Source organism: Pavona decussata, unplaced genomic scaffold, assembly GCF_977016875.1.
Source record: "Pavona decussata unplaced genomic scaffold, jaPavDecu1.1 SCAFFOLD_468, whole genome shotgun sequence".
NCBI lineage: Eukaryota > Metazoa > Cnidaria > Anthozoa > Scleractinia > Agariciidae > Pavona > Pavona decussata.
The window spans coordinates 441,051-457,334 of record NW_028145806.1 but is presented as its reverse complement, the minus strand read 5'-3'; the positions used below and the strand labels follow the sequence as shown (position 1 = coordinate 457,334).

The 16,284-nt window shown below is 36.6% G+C and overlaps 1 protein-coding gene and 1 pseudogene across 2 annotated transcripts in view; both read right to left on the bottom strand.

Annotated features, from left to right (window-relative positions):
- Positions 1 to 994: 994 nt before the first annotated feature.
- Positions 995 to 11,233, bottom strand: LOC146450313 (calcium-activated potassium channel slowpoke-like; annotated as a pseudogene). The gene is made up of 9 exons (XR_014860318.1): positions 10,207 to 11,233; positions 9,226 to 9,328; positions 8,222 to 8,317; positions 7,551 to 7,637; positions 6,189 to 6,230; positions 5,168 to 5,459; positions 4,379 to 4,509; positions 3,641 to 3,835; positions 995 to 2,768 (listed from the first exon to the last, which is right to left on the bottom strand). The product of XR_014860318.1 is annotated as a calcium-activated potassium channel slowpoke-like (transcript).
- LOC146450308 (calcium-activated potassium channel slowpoke-like) overlaps positions 995 to 16,284 on the bottom strand; it is a 117,083-nt gene continuing 101,793 nt past the window's right edge. Inside the window, exon 6 of the transcript XR_014860320.1 lies at positions 995 to 2,233. The gene's annotated coding sequence lies outside the window, so the exon portion shown is untranslated. The remainder of the gene's footprint in view (positions 2,234 to 16,284) is intronic.

Genomic DNA, 16,284 nt, shown 5'->3' with positions numbered 1-16,284 from the left:
AGTGGATTGTTGGTTTGTTTCGCATTCATCTTTTGTCTCGTGTTGACATTTATTCGTTATATTGGGGTGCGTTTTATGTTTGGGCTTCTAGATTGCGCTCGTAATAACGTGGATTTCATTATATCGAGGTTCTGCTCCATACATTTTACTGTAACTTTGGCCGGGCTGAATAATATCGTTCCGTTTTTCCGAGGACCGTTATACTGAGAGGTTCGTTAAATCCAGGTTCCACTGTAATAGTTTCTAGCAAAACACTCGTGTTTGTATAATAAAAAGGGTTAGCGGAATCGTACAACAAATTCCTTTCAATCAGCTGCCGCCAGGTTTAAGTGGCTGCATTATTACAATTCACGGTACCTGAAATTAGATAGATATTTTACGATGTAAGAATTACTGTACCTGAAACGTAACATGCTGTGACAGAAAATGCCGAAAACAAAAACCCAGAAAACAAGTAAGAACATACTCGTGTTCAAAGTTGTTATAGTTTGATTAAAATGCTTTCTTTGTGGACTGTGTATGTCACACATGGCCAGAAATAAGGGGGAAAACGGTATTTACCGAGTATTTCTATTCATACAGTGTCTCGAAGTGTCAATTTTAATCAAATTTAATTACAGAGAAGTCGTGTGAAAATGGAACTAAAATTGTATTTCTAAGTTATAAATCAAAACGTAAAGTAAATTGAAAGAAAACGAGCAACTAGAAGACTAGGTACTGCAAACTTTACTGGTTTCAAAGACAAACATGGTTCGAGTTTTCGAGGGCAAAATTATATGAAAATGACCTGAAAATTGCTTCGAGATAACGAGGGGTTCGAGTTGGTGAGGATTCGCGTCACCGGGGGTAAAATTACAGTAAATGTATGACGGAAATCCAGGGGAAATCGATTTTGGTTCGAGTTAGCGGGAGTCGTCTGTATCTAAAAAGTCTCTTGTACGAAAATGCACCTGAAGTCAAGCATAAAACATAAAAAGCATAGCAACAGCCATAATTACTTCTAAACCAAATATAATTTATTAAAAACGCAATTGCAGAGTACAAACTCGTGAAAGTATACAGTCTATGTTGCATTTATATTAAATAAAAATGTAAAACTCTTAAAAATGATTTCGTAATTCTATCGATATGCCTATTTCTCTTCCTTGTTCTTATATAACAAATGCACACAATAGGCTTATTCTGAAGCCCTGCCTGTAAGGAGGTATGGCATTGCTAATGGTTAGTTTATCTCTTGGTGAGTTTACTGGTAATATTTCAGCCGACAAACTGTAACATGTAAATTGTACTAACCTTCTGATTCTAATCGGTAAATGTAAGGATTAACTTGAATGTAACTCAAAACAGGGCGGTAAGAAATTTAAACTTTCACTACAGTTTTTAAAGTAAACCACACCCTGAGGAAAATATTTTATTACCGCCAGCACATTGTTTACAATGCCTGGAAACATTTCCACAAGGAGCAAGATAACTAAACCGAATTTTTTTTTTCAAAAAAACCTGTAACGTCCAGGACGCCAGTATAATCTACGCACACAACTTTTCGAAGACTGAGCCATTTTATCGCAGAAATTGATCTTTTTTTTTTTAGAAATTTACACGTGTTCCGTTTTCGGATGCTTTGCTATAAAACAAATATACAAATAAATATTGCAAAAGTAAATAACAATATAAATAAAACCGTTTAAGGCTTCTCTCAATCAACAGTTCGGCCTTCAAAAGCATAGTATAAAACGTAGGGTGCATTGTAGGGTTCATATGTTCATTGTGAACTTCCACAACAGAATAGCTTTGGAGAGGGATGGTAAAAAGTCCTTACGTGGCAACTTATCCATTTGACGTCATCCTGTTTTGCAAGAAACAGGCAAGAAAATAACAACAGGAGGCAAGGTGCAATCACGCTGATTTCACAAGGACAGTTTGCCATCCTGTTTAATTGATAGGTTCTCAAATAAAACAATTCCAACGCCAACATGCCAGACAAAAACTTTTCTCCTTTTCTTTTCTATCTTAATTTTTACGTTATTGAAGCTTCAACTGTGTCAAAAAGTCCAAACTCTACGACGGTAATGATCAAATTTAACTAATTATCTCAACTCTAAAACTCCCCATAAAAAGTTCAATTAAGGCTTGGCTTAATTTCGAAACAATTATATTATGAATGTCCTTCGCAGTTTTAAGAAATTATGTGCGATGTGACAAGTAAAACTGTACACACTCGATTGAAACGTACCTTGTCCCGTAAAAAGTGTTGTTCGAAAAGTGTTGTTCGGTTGTTCGAAAGCCGATTAACGCTAATCCCCGATTAAAAGTAAACAGAAGTTTTCATCTCGCTCGTCAAAAATGTTTTTAAGAGCTGCTTTTAAGCTGAAGGTAAAGAAAGTCTAAATCAAAACTGAAGGGGGAAATATTCTGGAAAATTGCTTATTGATTAGTATTTAAGCTCGAATCAAACTTCACGTTTACCCAGGGTTTGCTTAATCGGGCTTTGAACAACTGCGCCCAGAACAATTATGTGATGCGAAGCGTATTTAAAGAAGTGACTACGATTTGAATTTCTCAAGCTGTGGATCCGAATGCGCCAATACGAACACCAAATCTGTTTGTTGTAGCTCAAAGTGATACGGCGGTGAGCAGATCACGTATCGCTTGGATGACGGGATACCAACTTGTATTTTGTGACTGTCTCGGAACCGATACAGACCCAGGCAAATCATGGATGAGGTCCGCAAAGCGTGCAAAAACATATCGCCAAACTTGCCTCCATCCTGGAAAACGAAATGAAATTTGCGTCAAAACAATGAAAAAGGCGGAACAAAGTAGACACAAATAATAAATTGTGGTTCACCAGTGGAAAATACAACAACAACAAAAATAATAAATAAAAATAAAGAAAGAATAGAAAGAATTAAAAAATTTTCAAATACTTGTGAAATATTCGTGGCTAGTCTGATGCGGCGTTTCACAAGTATTTGACAATTTTTCAATTCGTTATTGTATAAATTTCAATTTGTGTACGTGCGGTAGGGAATCCTTTTATGCAGTATAGCCCATTCCCCCCTAGCCCCCTTACCATTGGGGGTTCTGTCATTGAAAGGGTTCTGACCTATAAGCTCTTAGGTATCTATATCTCTGAAGATCTTTCATGGAACGTACACATAGAGCATATAGTCAAAAAGGCCAACAAGCGTTTGTGCGCACTGCGCGCGCTTAAGAAGAGTGGCCTCAATATCATGCAGCTAGTGCAATTGTACTGTAGCATTGTACGATCTGTACTAGAATATGCCTGCCCTGTTTGGGCAGCCCTGCCAAAGTACTTAGACGACGTTATAGAATCTGTACAAAAAAGGGCCCTACGCATCATTCTGCCGAACTGTCACTATGACGATGCTCTAATTCAATCTGGCATCACTGCCCTTTCCAAGAGAAGGGAGGAAGCTTGCACAAATGTTATTAAGCGTGATTGCCTGTCGTCTCCTGTCCTCAATTTAAAAGGGAAAATAGACGATAATGATATCGAAGTTTTAGCACACTTGAACGTTATTTCTACTTTTCAAACTAACATTTAGAATTTTGACACTATTTCCAACAATTTGACGTCAATTTGTTGTCGGAGTAGAGGTTCCCTTTCAAAGCTTACCCCATACTGTGCTAGTGGTCCATCAAACAACGATATTTGCACAATTTTGCATCGACTCCTGGTGTCTGCGGTTTGTTCAGCATCCAGTCCTCCCTTCAGTCCATCACCTTCGGCAATGTGTTCTTCCAAAAACTGGTTGACCCCACCGGTTACCAGATTCCGAACCAAGGTTAAAATGACTGGGTTGAAGTATGTCTATGATGGAAAAACAGAAATCCATCCAAAATTTAACAACCATTCTTCTAGCAGTTAAGCTAAAATGGGATTTTAAAAGTTTTCCAGGGAACAGAAGAAAAATGCCAGGAATATAAAATCAGGTATAACTGTAATGGCTGGATAGAGAAAACCAGTATTTAAGGAATAGTAATAAGAAGATCAGCTCAGAAAATCTCACTTATCAATGATATAATTTACAATTATTTAACGAGCGCGCGTTGGATATGAGATGATTGATAGCCAACGAGGCGCGTAGCGCCGAGTTGGTTATAATCATCTCATATCCAACAAGCATGAGTGCAATAATTGTTTTATTAAAAACAATCAAGAGATATTGCTAGATCTTGCTGATTTCGCTTTGCAAGAACAACCCGAAGACGATATAAGGGTCTCTATATCTCGGGCATGGTATAATGGCTCATATACCATGGCCGCTAAGCCAATCAAATCCCATAAATAGCACTACACATTTCAATATAGCTGCAAATGCTGTTTAACCTTCACTTATCAATGCGAACTCACCGCACTCATAAGCGAGTCCAGCATGGACACTGTGAAGGCGGTTCCACAAGCAAATGGCTGAGTCAGGTAAAGCTATTGGTCTTCGTCATCAACGTCGTCAATATCCAAGTACTGCACATTCTGGTCAAAGGCTGAACACAAATGCAATAGAAATAACTAAGACTGTTCGTAGCCCCCTATTTTTCCCCGTGGCGCTTAGTTTGAGAGATGGAGATCATGGGGACTGTTTCTTACAACGGCCGAAGGGTTTACAGCTACGAGGAATATTTTTGGCGTAAGCTAGACCAACGTTTTTCTCAGGCTTGTACTATGGCCATTACTGATATTCTTTAAATTTATGTGATAGACGAGAGAAACATGTTCTAGCCTTAGTTAAGAAGGTACTGAAGAACATTTGTCCACAATTTTTTATTAATTATTTTAATCTCAATAAGGATTGCATCGAAAGGACTACTAGGCAGAGCAACCACATTAGACTATCAAGAGTTAAATTAGAGTTAACAAAAAAGGTATTTTTCTATCATGGCGGCATGGTTTTTAATCAAAATTTGTAGTTTTGTAGATTTTTAATAGTTTTATATTTCTATCATTTTGATGTGTGATCTTTTTAGAATTTCTTGAATTTTTAACATTGTAATTAGGGCTTCCGTTGGTAACAGGAATTTTGGTTTTTATAATTACTTCTTTTTCTTCTTTTTGAATTACACGCCTTAATGAAGTAAACAGTGCATCAGTGACAGTATAGCTTAAAAGTGGCCTATTGTTGTAGTGCCGGATGGTGTAACTCACCCACTTCCGTGATGATAGGAATATTACATCCATATGCCGATCCCCTTCTCTCAACCACTGGTCCTTCACTAAAGTCAAGCCCGGTAGTAAAAGCATTGCGTGTACTTTCACTTAACATTCCAACTGCATCATCAAACGACATGGCTTTCAAGTTTAATGACGCCAAAATCGATTCCTTGTCGGCAAGCTTCGGGTCGTCAGCTTTGCTGGCGGTTGAAGGCGAAAGGAAAACGACCATGTCCGCTAGATTGGCATTTACAGCTCGGAGATCTGCTCGGCAGAACGGAGAGCCCTGTGACATGTAAGACAAATAAAAGATTTATCAGTGAGTAGTGACAGGCATCATTAACGTAATACCTAACAACTTTACACTTGATAGACCGTAAACTGCCGCTTACAATCCCCCCGGATATAAGACCCCCCCCCCCCCACCTCTCCTTATTTAGAGTGATATTAAAACCAAGAGACCTCATAGTCTCTTGATTAAAACACTTTCACAGAACTCTGTACTACTTCAAATAGAAAATTGGAAAAAAATATCTTGCAGAACAGTAAGTTTGTTACTCCCTTTTTATTATTTACTCTTTATATAACTACGGTATAACAGTAAAATACCATTAATTTCAATGTTCTACTGTAGTATTACTGTACAACACTTTTTAATTTTGTTCGAAATATTGAAATGGATTCGATTCATTATGACGTTTTAAAGCTTACTTAAAAACCAGTAAATGAGAAACGTATTTCGATTAACACTGCTATAGCTAGTTTCGAAACGGTTTTTTTTTTAATTCCGGTTATAAGCCCCCTCGCATATAAGCCTTTCTGTTTATAAGCCCATCTAGAACCCCTAACGAAGTTTTATAAGCGCCGGGTTTATAGGCGGCAGTTTACGGTATCTCAAAATCAGTACAATTAGTGCATATGTTGCATGTCGAAATCCGTGCCACAGCACTCTATAGTAAAACAAAGACATGAAATATGAACTCAACAGAATTTAACGCATAAAAAACGAACTTACAGGTAGCACATACACGTCTTCAAAGTTACACAGTTGATGCCACTGAAACAAAACAATGTGAACGTTTCAGACACAGGCACTAAATAAACATTGAGCGCATTCTTTTGGCTGCTTTTCCACAATGGAAATCCTTTGAACAGACGGAAATATTGTTCGTCTTGGTGGTATTCCATATTAAGAACAAGGGCCCAGTTGTTCAAAGGCCGATTAAGCTAATCCTGGCTTAGCGCGAACTCTGATTCCGGCAAGCCTAATTATTAATCAATGAAGGTTTCTCAAAAAGATTTTAGTCTCTCAATTTTGATTTAGACTTTTCTTTTAACGGAGTCTTCAATAGCTCAGTGGTGGAGCATCCCAACTCGTAATTGGAAGGTGATAGGTTCGATTCTTGTTGGGAGAACTGACTGAAGAAAGACACCTTTTTCTATTATACATTTTAATGTAAATGGATGAATTAAATTTTATTCATCAGCTTTGCCTGGTATTGTTAATCATGTAGAAATAAATCTTGAGAAAACGCAAAAATTGAAATCTTTGATATCATTACATTTTGTTCATCTTGAACCGAAACGACAACAGTGATCATAAGTTATTTGAGCAAGTTGACCAAATTTGTGAACTATTCTTGAACATATGAGCTTTGAGACAAATCCCCATCAAATTATACACTTTCATCTAAACGTAAACGTCCCAGTGGTGTCTAAACAAGACTAACGGTAAACATTCACCGCTTTGCTTAAATTCTGTTCATTTGCGCAAATATCAGTACACAGGGAAGAGTGTACATTTTTGGAAAAAATGTTCATATTCTCCCTACTTCCTAACACGAAATGGCTAAAGGAAATAATGGTATTCATTTATTAGATCGCTGAACTGGAATGAACTGAAAAGGAGCATTCTGATTGGCTCCCTGAGCGGTCCGAATTTTCGTATACGGACCGCTAAGATGGACCACTTGCAACACAAGGTGCGTTCGAAAGGAACAGAGTGTTTCAATTTTGACAAAAACAAAGCAAAAATGTTTCAAATGAAGCTTATGAGGTAGGAGCTGTTCAAACCATCATGTCAGGTGAGCTTTGAAAAGTCCTTCTTGCACTTGCTTGCTTTTTCTCGCACTTCTTGAACATGAAACGATTCACGCGGAATAGAAAGCCAAAAGCGGGAAAGCCTATATGAAAAACCTTATTGAACCAGCTTGTTCCGTCCGTCTGGGGAAAATATTGGTCTCGTCCGTTTTTTTTTTTTTTTTTTTTTTTTTTTTTACTGACCTCGCCCTAGTTCACTAACACGTAAATTCGAGTAACCTATTAAGCAAAACTCACGAGTTTCAAAAGAAAGCAAGGATAAAACGGTTCATTATACCTCTCTTTCCATGTAATCCTTGTTTCCAAGAAACACAATCTTCTTTAGTTCTGTTTGTAGCAGATTGCTGGCTCTTAATGGTATGACCTGTAAAGAAATGATTATCAGAGAAAACCTCACTCCCAGTGACCTAAAGCGTTATAACACATGCATAAACATTTGTCCTGAGAATGAAAAGGGGGAAGCTGACGAACAAAACAGCCATGCTACGACATAAAACCACAAAAATGTTACCCCTTTGGCAAAATTAGTGAACAGTGTGTCTCTGTGAACAGCGTAAAGGAAGCAGAACATAAATTTCACAAATTCTCATAAATTTCGCACGGTGGAAAAATACGACATGCACAAGAAAGTAGGCAGAGAGAAAGCAGGAACAAAATTGTGACATGTCCATATACTCATTAATGTGGTGGCCACATACGGTAATGACATGCTGGAGTGTCAAGAATCAAAAACCTTCCAACTTGCGCTTAAACTCGCAGTTTTTAAGAAGAATTTTGCGGCGTGAAATGCTTACCCAGAGAGATGAAGTAGGTTCAATAATAACTTTTCTAAAACGCGATATTAGCCACTTTTGTCAAGGGTGATAACCTCTCTGGGCGGGACACGATATCGTCTTGTATTTTGTATTTTTTCATTATAATTTTTTAATACTGTAGAGTACAACTCACCAATGGTCTCAATCCCAGCAAAGGTGAATCCTTTTCATTGAAAATGCAAACAAGAATGTGGTGCGAGAATGTTATCTTCATGGCTTCCTCACGTGTCTACCGAAAAAGAAGAGATAGAAAATGTTATTGTAACAACAACACTTTATTAAAACCTTCAGTTACAAGCTGGTTATATACCTACCCGCAAATAGCTGAAGCTAGTCGAGGCGGCTAAATACAAATAAATTTGGTGTTTACAAATTGACTAAAATAAAAGTTAAATAAGTAGTAAACAATTAAGTGACGCAAAAAGGATTCGCTAGCTGATAGAAATTAAAGGATTGTTACAAATTTACAAGCTTTTCGTTTTTTCAAGAATTGAAGAAGGTGTAAGGTAAGCATTTTCTTTTTTTTTTTAAATGTTGATTAGTATTTCATGTATTTGTATTAGTATTTCATGTATTTGTATTTGTAGCAATCTAGATACCCAACCAATTCGTCCTCAGTCTTTCGCCCTTCCTGAGGCCAGAAAGAGGAGAGAGCGTGGGAACAAGTTCAGGGTTAATTTCAGAAATCAGGATCCACAAGATAATTTCCACAGTACATGCATGATGGATCTTTGGGGGAAAACAGAAGAATCTTGGTTGATTAATGGTTATTTTCCAAATGAAACTGAATTGTCCACAAGCAAAAATCATTTCAATTTCCTGACTTTTCCTTAAACGCGATGAGGAATTTATAATCCCGCCGACCAATTCACAATATTTGTTGATTTTCCCAAGAGCCAGCAAAAACTTCATATACTGCTAAGGTGCTGTCTATCTGAGATCACCGAGACTTGACAGAAAGGTAGCAGAATGAACAGACAAGTTAATATTATCAAGACTGTGAACATGTCAGGGTAATGATGATGATGATGATGATGATGATGATGATGATGATGATGATGATGATGATGATGATAGCTAGTTTTGATCATTTTTGGTAGGATAACGGATTATATCTTTTGATTCGCCATGACATACCAACAACTGATCTTCAAAGCTTGTCGGTTCACACCAGTAAAATGTCCCTGAGATGTCGAAACAAATGTTCTTTTCATTTGCAAGTGACTGCTGTTCTTTCAAGCTATAATATGACAAAAAAACTGTTAACTTTTATGTGGACGTAATAAGTTTCTTTTCATTCATAAAGAAACGGAGGAAAACTTTCTCGTTAATTCATTAAATTACAGGAAACTGCTCCCAGCTTATCAAAGCGCATGCTTACTAAAAGCTATTTGATAATACAGAAATGGTTTTGTCCTTGTTGTTGTTTTGATGCTATTGAGCTTTTTAGTCTGTTCTTCTTGTTCCCTTGCGAATGATGAATTATTGATTGTGGTTTGGGGGTCATTCTATACTGCTCTGTTAAAAGGTCAGGGAAAGTTGTCTATAGTCACACCCAATGATAATGGATGCGCTGGATGGTAAAAGTAACAAAACACTTTAGCGTGGTTTTCAATTGAGTGTACTCTAACCAAACTAGAAACAGCAGTCATAGTTCGAACAAGTTTGGCTGATAAACGAAAATTTAACCACTAAGCAAGGACGAACAACATTCTTAGGCCTCGAATCTCATCTAAGTTTCATACAGTCCCCTTACTACATGTAACTCCCTCGTCTGACGACCTGCACCGTTTGCAACGTCTCAAATTATTGGTGGAAAGAACAAACAGAACAAACAACAGTACAATGCGCCTAGTCTCCAGTGAAAATAGAGCTTTAGGAAAGGTGTAGGCCTACTATCTTGTGCTGAAGGTCTGACTTTGGGAAAAGTCAATGCGATATATAAAAAAATAATAAAATAAAACAGAAAAACGAAGTGGAGAAGTGTGTCCAGAAATTGTCAAGAACCGTTCCCTTGACCCTGACAATATACAAAGAATTTTCATAAGAGCAGCTTTTCTCAACATTTTACGAAAACAATAAGGAATTGCATAAATAATGATGCCAACGGAAACTTACGCTTTAAGCTTGTTCAGAACTTTGTAGGTGCCTTGTTTATATTCTCCATCACCTCTTGGAGCTAAAGGAAACTGCAGTTTGGCACCCACTGTTTTGACTGGTAAAAAAACAAACAAGGATTTCATTAGAGAATGAAAAACCAGCCAACAGTACAGAGAAAGGCATTGAATGCTGATAATTACATGAGCGCTGCATGAAAGGGAAGAAATATTGTTGTGATAATCAGCAACAAAAGATAATAAAGCCATTGCGTTTACCAGAAATGTAAACAATTTATCCACTCATGGTTATTATAAGAGGATTTTTCGTTTGACCTTGAGGTATGGTTTCTAAGTGTTCCTTTTGTTTAATCTGTCAATTGTAATAAGATCAAAGCAAAGCCATGTTCACTTTCGCACCAATGAACACCATAATAAAGAAAATTGTTCGAATGACCAATTTTCTGGAAACAGAAAGTCCAACACAGATTTGTTTGGAAAATATTCTCGGGCAACTGATCGAAACCAACCAAAAGTAACACACGTCTGTTTCCATTCCACAAGCCAATCAAATTGCTATTTTTCAATTTATTAGGTGCTTAGTTTTGTTTGCATGCAATACCTTCAAGGTCAAACAAAGATTGCTCTATTTGTAAAGTGCCCAAATAATTACTTATCACCGAGTGGAGACACTTTGACAATACAATCCAACCCCTCTCAAGCCAGGGAAGCTATTCACTAGAGGTCTCAAATAGAACGATTTGCCCAACAAAAAAAGCTGGGATCCTGGGCAAACAGTTAAAAAGAGAACAAACTACTTTCGAGCCAAAGTCAGATACAGAGGAATTCAAAGGAACAAATGACCTCACATAAACACCAATACCTCTGATAGACCTGGAATCTGATAACTTACCAAGCCCATATTTTATTCATATTCATGTTTCATTGGCTGGTGGTAATTTTTAGGGAAAGGGTGGTTATAAATAAAGATTTTAAAATTTAGCTTTCAATATCAATAAAATCATATCTCTGCTTCAGAAATTGCGCATATACAACTTTAAGCTCTGGTAAGCTAACAGGATCTTATTCGAGCAAGGTGTTTATTCGAGAAAATACAGCCTTTGCCTTTCCTTATTATCTGCCCCTGGCTCAGTCTTTGAGCATGAAACACAAGCAGTCCAAGATTTGTAATGTAAAATATCAATGATAAGTTACTATTAAGGTCGCTATCCATTTGTTAGAACGGTCGAGCAGTAGGACAGTTTGCAGTTTGCAAACAAAATGTTAATCGGTGTACTACACAATTATGATTGCAAAGCGTCTCCCTCATTTCAGAAACACAAGTGCTTTACTAGAATTTATTGTCGTGTTTCATTGCCTGAAAAAAGCACATAGTCGTAGCTTGTCGGCTCCTTCACGCTCGCTAAACAATCCTACAAAATCATTTGCAATTGCGTGTTTTTATGCCAAAAACGGATTAAACATGAGAGTTTCCATTTGCGAAGAAATTGCTCTGGAGAAAAATACCACTCTGCAAAGCTGCCGAGAGAGTGTTCACATTAATGATTAAAACAAAGAAATTTTAACAATAGGCTATATTCATAATTGTACAGATAAAAAACAAATAAAACCTCTGACATAATATGAAATGTAACCATGTGGGCTCTTCAACGTATAAGTATACTCAAAGAACGCGATGTTTCGGCTTTCTTCATGGAAATTTATATAGAATTTAAAAGCACACGATTATATGGTGAAAAATTTCCAAACTAATTTAAAATCCACCTTTAAGTTAAATCATTAACTGATTAATTTATGCCAATTCTATGGATTTATGAAAACGCGAGGAGTTTCTTGTTAAAATATAGCTACACCAAACATTCGTTAGAATTAATTTGCGTGTTTCAATGTCCAAAAGAAAAATACCACATAGTCGTAGCCTCAAAAAGCCTTCTCGATTCGTTTATGTTCGCTAAACAATACTATAAAATCATTTGCGTGTTTTTATGTCAAACCGACAAAACATGAAATTACCAAGTCATGGTAACAAAATGTATCCAACTTTCTCTCGAGAAAATTTTAAGATTATAATCTGGAAAGCTGCCGAGAGAGACAACGACGATGGCAACGAAAATGCAACTTGAAAATATATTTTCGCGTTACTTGCGCTACTTCGCAATCATTCCAATTCGTTCAACTCCTACAATGTGGCCGAGCTATTGTACTTCTGGGACAGAATTGGGAGGAACGACGTTCAAGTTGAGACAGAGGATTACAAATTTGCCGTTGTTTGCTCACATTCTCCACAAAAACCTTAAATTTAGTCATTTCACGTTATTGTTTGCAGAGGACGACGAAGAAATGTACAAAAATTTATAACACACGTGCAGGGCATTGTTTTGTTTTCTGACGTTCTCGTTGCCGTCGTCGTCGTATCTGCTTAAACTCCCTAATGATTAAAACAAAACGTCTTTTATGGGGTTACAGTCCAAAACATCAACGCTCACATTAATACCAACACATCATTACAATGCACAAACGAAGGACATTACCAGCACCAAGGGCACAAGATACAGACATGAAAGAATTTACTCTTTGAGTACCAACAGCTAAGGACATGTCCGCGATACGAAAATCCGGTTTCCAATAAGAATTTTGCTATGGGATACCTTGTATTCCATCTTTAAGGTATTTTGAAGGGTATTTCTCTTTTCTTAAGAACGAAACCAGACCAAATTGTATGTTTCGAAGGTATCATGACATTTCCTGAAATCATAACAGAACATAACATGTTTCCTTTTTTAAGCTTAAATTTAAAGTAAAAGATATTTAAATAATAGGCCATATTCATATGTACGGATAAAGAACAAATAATACGTCTGAGAAAATTTGAAATGAAACCATGTTAACTCAAAAAGATAAAAGCGAAACGTTTCTTTGCCTGGTTAGATATTCGATGTCGGTATTCAAAGAACAATGCAAGTCGTTTCGTTTCTTCAAGGAATTTTAAAGTGATGTAAAACTTTAACATACGCTATTAGATGAAAGAAAATGTACAAACTAATAAAAAATCCCTTTCAAGTTAAATTATTAACTCATTCAAGTCACTGTAACCAAATTTTTCCCTTCACGAAGAAATTTCAGTAGAAAAAAAAACCCTTGGAAGCTGCAGATTGAACGTTCACAGGTTACGGTACAAACCGCTAACACTAACTGCAATAGCAAAACATCATTACAAAGCACGCTCGAATTACAGTTATTAGCTTCAAAGACAAAGCATACAGACATGAACTAATTTACCCTTTGGGTACCAACTGCCAAGCACATTCCAAATGAAGCACAAAACCTGTTTCTGATAAGAATCTCGCTCTCAGCTTTTAAAGAAGCTTGGTTGGAGATTATTTTCCCTTCATCAGTTTGGGATCATTTCCAGTTTTTTGTCATGGGCTAGGCCTGTTCATGTTTGATCACTTGACGCAGCCGACAAGAATACTGATGCTTGCTTGAAGAATCAAACAGGTCAAAGTGAATTGAAATTCATACCAAAGCGTCTCCCTCGTCTTTGAAACACAAATACTTTCCTAGAATTTATTGTTGTGTTTCATTGCCTGAGAAGCGCGATGAGGAAAACTGTCACATAGTCGTAGCTTCTCGGCTCCTTCACGCTCGCTAAACAATCCTACAAAATCATTTGCAATAGCGTGTTTTTATGCCAAAAACGGATTAAACATGAAATTACCAAGTCACGGTACGAAAATGTTTCCATTTGCGAAGAAATTTCTCTGAGAGTGTTCACATCAATGATTAAAACAAAGAAATTTTAACAATAGGCTATATATTCATAATTTTACAGATAAAGAACAAATGAAACGTCTGAGAAAATATGAAATGTAACCATGTGGACTCTTCAAGTATAACTGATTTTTCATGCCTGGTTGGAAATTTTCCGTCGGTACTCAAAGAACATGATGCTTCGGCTTTCTTCATGGAAAGTGATATAGAATTTAAAAACAAATGATTATATGAAGAAAAATTTACAAACTAATTGAAAATCCGCCTTTGAGTTAAATCATTAACTGATTAATCTATGCCAATTCTATGGATTTATGAAATTGTTAAAATATAGGTACACCAAACATTCGTTAGAAATAATTTGCATTTTTCAATGCCCAAAAGAAAAATATATCACATAGTCGTAGCCTCAAAATGCCTTCTCGGTTCGTTTATGTTCGCTAAACAATACTATAAAATCATTTGCGTGTTTTTATGCCAAACCGACAAAACATGAAATTACCAAGTCATGGTAACAAAATGTATCCATCCGCGAAGAACTTTCTCCAGAGAAAATTTTAAAATTTCAATCTGGTAAGCTGCCGAGAGAGTGTTCTCATCAATGGGAACGACAACCACGACGGCAACGCCAACGAAAACGCCACTTGAAAATATATTTTCGCGCTACTTGCGCTACATTCATCGCGATCATTCCAATTCGTTCAACTCGTACAATGTGGCCGATCTATTGTACTTTTGGGAACAGAATTGGTAGGAACGACGTTCAAAATGAGATAGAGGATTACAAATTCACCGTCGCTTGCTCACATTCTCCACGAAACCTTAAATTTAGTCATTTCATGTAGTTGTTTCCCGAGTATGACCAAGAAATGTACAAAAATTTATAACACACGTGCAGGGCATTGTTTTGTTCATTTAATCTTATTGTTTTATGACGTTCTTGTTGCCGTCTTCTCGTCGTATCTGCTTAAACTCCCTAATGATTAAAACAAAACGTCTTTTATGGGGTTACAGTGCAAAACATCAACGCTCACATTAATACCAACACATCATTACAATGTACAAACGAAGGATATTACTAACACAGAGGACACAACAAGATACAGACATGAAAGAATTTACTCTTTGAGTACCAACAGCTAAGGATATTCCCGCGCTACGGTAATAATTTTGCTATGTGATACCTTGTATTCCATCTTTAAAGTATTTTGAAGGGTATTTCTCTTTCCTTAAGAATGAATCCCTAGAACTGAATTGTATATTTCAAAGGTTTGTTTATGATATTTCCTGAAATCATAATCAAAGCATAACATTTATCCCTTTTTAAAGCCTTTTTTTAAAGCAAGATATTCAAAATATAGGCTTTGTACAAATAAAGAACAAATGAAACGTCTGAGAAAATTTGAAATGTAACCTTGTTGACTGGTTAGTTATTTGCTGTCGGTATTCAAAGAACACGTCGTTTCGGTTTAAGCTTTCTTCAAGGAATTTCATGAAGAACTTAAAAATACACTATTATATGAAGGAAAATGTACAAACTTATAAAAAATCCCTTTCAAGTTGAATTATTAACTAATTCATGAAAATGGAATCAAAATATTTCCGCTGTCGAAGAAATTACACTAGAAAAAATACCACCTTGGAAGCTGAAGATTGAACGTTCACAGGTTACGGTACACACCGCCAACACTCACTGCAATAGCAAAACAACGTCATTACAACGCACGCTCGAATCACAGTTACTAGCTTCAAAGAAACAACATACAGACATGAAATAATTTACCCTTTGGGTACCAACTGCCAAGCACATTCCAAATGAAGCACAAAACTGTTTCTGATAAGAATCGCGCTTTCAGCTTTTAAAGAATTAAGCTTGGTTGGAACTTGGTTGGATATTTTCTTTTCATCAGTTTGTGATCATTTCCAGTTTATTGAATTCTCATGGGTTGGCCTGTTCATGTTTGATAACTTGAAGTAGCCGACAAAAAAAATACTGCTGCTTTCTTCAAGAGTTAAACAGGTCACAGTAAAGTAAAATTCATATGAAAGCGTCTCCCTCGTTTAAAAAAAAAACACTTTTCTAGAATTTATTGTTATGTATCATTGTGCTAGAGACGCACGCTGAGGAAAATGTCACATAGTCGTAGCTTCTCGGCTCTTTCTGGCTCGCTAAACAATCCTACAAAATCATTTGGGTGTCTTTTTCCCAAAAACTGATTGAACAGGAAATTACCAAGTCACGGTACGAAATGTTTCTATTTGGGAAGAAATTTCTCTTCAGGAAAATACCTCTCTGTAAAGCTGACGA